Here is a 6,000-nt window from a genome sequence, read left to right as displayed (position 1 = left end):
CTGGTACAGTCCAATTTTCACTAGTCCAAAGTGCAGCAGGTGCAGTCCTTCCAACAGAGCAGTCTCTCTATGTGCTATTACAAGGGCAGCCAGTACATACCGCCACATTATGAGATTGGCGGGTTGGCTGCAGCCAACCCGCCACTTCTCCACTCATACCGCCATGGCGGTATGAGCCACCGGGCCGGAGATATCTATCTCCAGCCCGGCGGGCGACATTGTGCTGCCCATGGTACTATGAGCCGGCCTACCACCATGGTTTTCGTGGTGTTAGCAACACCACGAAAACCATGGTGGTAGTCCATTCCGGTGACAGGGAATCCCTTCCCTGTCACCAGTAGGCAGCTCCCACACCCCCCAACACTCACCTGACGCCCCCCTCTATCTAAACTCACCCCCCACCCACCCGATACACAAACTAACCCCCACTCACTCACCCCCATAAATGCCCACAACTACCCCGCTGCCACACGCACACACATCACCCCACTATAGTCACAGCGCCCCACACCCTCGCATACACAGACACCCATACGCACCACCCACGCATAAACCCATTAACTTATACTGACATACACGCATTCATTCACACAGATATACACGCATTAATTCACACATATTTTCAGACATACACGCATTCTTACACACAATCACATTGACATGCAGACATGCACTCACTTCACCATTCTTCCATGCATTCACGCACATGCATACAACCACGCATACAACACAACACTCACAGACGCATTCACACACACACATCCATTCACACACTCAGACACACACAACACCTCCCCACCCTCTGACCCCCCTCCCCTGTCGGAAGCCTGACTTACCTTGGGTGAGGAGGTCTTCCGGCAGGGAACGGGAAGGGGCACTTCTACCACAGCAGAACACCGCCAGGCCATATTACTGGTCATAATACTGGCGTGGCGGTGCTGATGGTAGCAGCGCCAGCTTACCACCGTCCACCATCATGAGCACTGCCGGATTTCCGCCCTTATTGTGGCGGAAGTCAGGCAGTGCTCCTAATATGGCGGATGGATGGTAGCTGCGGTGGCAGTATGTTGGCGGCCGTCCCTGCGGAGGCAGGTGGTATGTACCGCCAATGTTATAATTAGGGCCAAAGTGTGTTGCAAGTCTTACATCGCTTACATAAAGATTACCCCTGATGATGCATTATGGAAGGTGCAATCATTGGCCACTAACACTGTTGAAGAACTTGCTATTCCAAGGGAAGCTTGGCAGTCCTTCTTCAGTCCAATGTGACCTGAGGGGCAGAGTGCCAGGGGAGCCATATTTATCCCAGGAAAGAATCCCGAGGGGACCACATGGCCACTAGCCAATGGACTACTGGGTCTGCTCCTACCTAGTGCCATGGTTCTTGTTATGTGTGGCACCTGGCTATCCCAGAGTGCAATATTCTTGCCCCTTTCAAGATGGCACAACCATTCTTCAGTCGCCAGGAGCTTGGTAGACCCCCCTGGAGGTGTGGCTACTAGGGGGCTACACAGCCATGGAAAAAACAGTTTGAGGACAGGTTTTCCTTTTCTGGCCTTGTCCCCACTTTGTCTGCAAGAACAAAAAGTATCCTGCTCAGGGGTGTTATCACTACTTCCCTCTCAAAGGTGGCTTCACTTTGAAGCCTGGCTTTTTGGGTTAACATTCTGAGGGGTCATCCTCGGAGAGGAGGTAACACCCCAGTCTGCGGCAACCGTCTTTGTTCCTGAGCCTGGGAGTCGTTCACACATCTTCCCAGGCGTGCAGAAAGCTGTCTGTGTACCAGAGCCCGTGTGAGGCTACTGGACTGCCTAAAGCACTGAGTGGCAACTTTCTAAAAATTGCTGAACTTTAATTGTGACATTAAATTCGACCTGGGCATCAGATTGAGTTTAATGTCAGGATTAATTTGATATCTTACGATACCCAGTTAGGTAGTGCCATTCAGAGCTTAGCCAGGTTGGAGTGCCAGCTGGTAACCCTGTGTAAGCCAATGGGGCTACTAACTTTTCCATAGCAAAACAACATTTTCAGAGTGAAACTGTTAAAGACATATGAAAAATATTTGTCCTACTTTATAATATACAGCTCCTTGCCATAGAGCTCTATAGGCCTTCCGTAGGTGAGACATATATATTGTTAAGGGAAGTGGTGGCTTTGCCTTTAGTTTAATTGGCAAAGTCAAAGTAGCATCGAAAACACTGCCTTTCTAGAATGCAATGGGAGGCTGGGAGCCATTTGTACCTTGTCACACACAGCATGGCACCAAAAGCGCTGCAGTTCTGAATGGACACTCTGCCTTACATGCCCTGGATACCACATACTAGGAACTTGCTCTATCAGCCTGCCAATTGGGTATAGACAGTTCAGAATACATTTTGTAATGGGTCAGAACACTAGCACTGAGATCTGGTTGGCAGGCCTTGGTGCACTCTCAAAGTCGAAAAAACAGTACCTGGTAGTCCAAACGGGGCAAAAGGTGGGGGTAGGCCTCCAAAAGCCTGTTTCCTTAGAATTATGAACTATGAAAATGCACAGTTTGTTGACCAGAACCAGTAAAGCACATGACATAATGCAGAATGTGAAGTAGGAAGTAAATTTAATTGCTGCAAAACAATTTATGTGGGTGTTCAGATTACATTTTGAAAAGGATATAAATGTTAAAATAATATTTGAGATTCTACATTGTGAATAAGGGTAGTTTCCACAAACAACAAACATACTTTCAAATGGTTAATCGCTAATGTTCCATAAACACATTTTAGATCAAGGGCACACATAAACAAATTAGGATTAAAACAATGAAGATACAGTTGGTGAGAAAGGTACAGTGATTGTACTTGCCAGTCTCCAAAACCACCAGGGATTCATAAAAAGCCTTTTGTGTGTAGGATCCCATACACCTTTTCTCAGGGCAAAATGATTTGACTTTTCAGGATTATTGTGGTACTTTGAACAAGGGCTCCAAAGTAGTGTGGCTCTACCCTGATTATCTCATCCACCATGACTATCAATTCTGTGTCTGAGAATCTGTAGTTTCTTCTTCCGGACATGCTGAAGTTAATGAAAATACCTAATTATTAAATGATCTCCCTTCACCACAGTACAGTGATGCCGCCAATCTGACAAACATATACACATTTGGTGGGAGGTATACAGCCACTCTGATGCTGATGGAGTATTATCCAGCAGCAGATGATTGGGCTCCATCGACAGAGGAGAACTACAGATGGGTTGGGAATAACTCCGTCAAGACCAAAAGAGGTTCTCCTGTCAAACATATAAATCAGGAGGGAGAAGCCCCGAAGGCTCGGACAAGGGATTGAACCCTCCGTCACAGAGAACAAACAGCCCAACCACCAAGTTATAAATTGGGCCCTTTTGTCTTAGATGATTTAATTTTGCACAGCTGCCAGCATCATTTACCGATTCCTGATCCTAAATGAGTTCGATCTAAATTCTATTTACAACACAAATATTACACCTAATATGAGCACACGATACTCTGAATTGCTATGATATACGTTATGATGTTATGTCATGTTGTGCTATGCTATTTTAACAGAGATTTGTATTGTTCTGTGCAGGTCCACAAGTAAAAATTTTATTATCTATGGGTGGCTGTGCTCCTCCATCTCCAGAAATGAGATATATTAAGTGTGGCCACGTGTTCCAAGAAGCCACAGTATTAAGCACTGCAAACAGTGAACTCTTTTCTTGTATACAGCCTGTGCTGTGTTCTGTCCACTACTCTCTCAGCCGTATTGCAAGAAATCTGCCCTGTCCATACCACATACTGCCTGTTATGTGGTCAATTCAGCCCCCAAGTACTGCCTGTGTCATAAGAAGTTCACTCAAAGAATTGTGTGTAATGTACTACAGTTATTACAGTTAATTGCCATTATTAGGGTTCATCAGCCTGGCAGTTCAGGCTGGACCGTTCCTACTGGAGCAGAGTCAAGACTGATGTGTTTATGGCTGGGTCCAAACTGAGGTAGCATACTAACAATTGATTGGGATACAGGCTTATTAATTACCACTTGCTGAGATTAATGCGAGCATTTGATGGATCACTTTTTTAACATACTTCAGTGACAGGCCCTAAGTAGAACATGTTTGACGAGACTTGGGTCCATGCACACTGTTGCAAGCTATATCCAACTGATGGGCCCTAATAAGAGTAAAACTGGTCTTGTGTTGCTTGCGTCTCGGTTCAGGGAGGACATGGTCTGGTAGTTTGCGCTGGACTATTCCTATTGGACCATGGTCAAGGTTAATTAGCATATAGCTGGGTCCAAACTGAGGTGGCATGGTGTGCAAAATAACGATGGACCGGGAAGCAGCCTGGGTAATTACCAATGGCTGAGACTAATTTAAACATTCCAGTTCAGTAAAACCTCTCTGAGTGTGAGGAGTATGACCAGACTTGAGTCCCATGCAGACTGTGGCGCTGGAAGGAAACTATACCCAACTGATGAGTCCTAATAAGGGCGAAATTGATATTGTGTTGCTCAGGTAGGAAATGACCTGGCAGTATACTTCAAAGTACACAAGTGACAATATACACATTCTGCATACGAGACATTATTATGAAACTGGCATCCAGATGTAGGTCAAAATCAAGAAGAATTGTGCTGTACTTGCAAAAATATTTGAATAACATTACACTGAATATCACACATGCATAAAACACTGTCCATCATTTAAAGATATAGGATTCAGACTGTCCTTCCCATATGGATGTAATAATCACACTATCCATCCTTTGAAAATATAGCAATCTTATATTTCCTGTCCTATGAGTATATAATGTTCACACACTGCCCATCCCTTATGATATAATATTCACACGGCCATCCAAGAGGATGCAATATTCATACTGTACATCATGCGACAACAGATTATACACATACTGTACATCCCAAAAGAATATATTATGCCAGTGTCTATTCTGTGAAGATACAGCATTCACACTGTCCATCCAATGAGGATATAATATTCGTTGACTATCATTCTGTATGAAATAATATTCAACCACTATCCACCTTATAATAATGTAATATTGACACTGTTCATCCTATGAGGATATACAATGCCACTTCACTCCACTCCTTGAGGTGCAGTAAACTCCCCCCTGCACAGCAGGGACAGCTCCAGACACGAGAGTGAATATTCTCCCCTCAGAGAGGACCGAGGCCTCTAGAGAAGTCCGAAGAAAAGTCCAGGCCGCAGTCCTCGCATTACCAGGGTATCCACAGGGCTCTGGGGCTGTCCTGGGCGGGCTCTTTAGTGCTGCTGGGACAGGACGGAGGCCGAGAAGGACACACAGCCTCTGCTGCAGCCGCAGGTCTATGGAGGGCCCGCAGCAGCTTCATCCGGGTCTCTGTGGGGGCTCCGTGGAGGGAGAGGAAGTGCAGAGAGTCCTGGAGGCACCTGGAGTAACCTTCACTGGAGGCCACGGCTGCAGGGAGAGAGGAGGGGTTAATGCTTGTACATTTTCACAACAGGAAGTGAACACTCGCAATGGACGTTTAAACATATTACAGGTTGTTGTGAGACAATGAGACTATTAATATTCTTCCACGTTGTCTCTTTGTTTGTTATGTGATTAGAATGGTTTAGTTGTATCATATGTATTGACCTCTCATGTTTAAAAGAGAAGCTTAATCGATACAACATGGCACTCAGGTGACGGGAAAGTATACAGAGGTGAAAGCTTGATGCTAGCTACATGTTTTTTAAAAAGGCATAAGCCTACACTGAGTAGCACACTGGAACGATTAAGTATTCATTAAGCGTTAATTGTGTCTCTGCACTTAGTAACCAACTCTCCCCCAAAAATGCCTTCACTATCCCCACTGTATTTTAACACTTCAGTTTACTTACTGTCTGTCAAGTGGTGCTAGTGCCTGCTGATGCTGGGCCAAGCATCTCACTGCCTAGCAACCAGAGGACATGGAAATAGTGAAAGGTTTCTTATAAAAGGAATGTGTAACCTTG

Source organism: Pleurodeles waltl, chromosome 6 (assembly GCF_031143425.1).
Source record: "Pleurodeles waltl isolate 20211129_DDA chromosome 6, aPleWal1.hap1.20221129, whole genome shotgun sequence".
Taxonomy (NCBI): Eukaryota; Metazoa; Chordata; class Amphibia; order Caudata; family Salamandridae; genus Pleurodeles; species Pleurodeles waltl.
The sequence above is the reverse complement of the archived record's forward strand: the minus strand, read 5'-3'. Positions refer to the sequence as shown.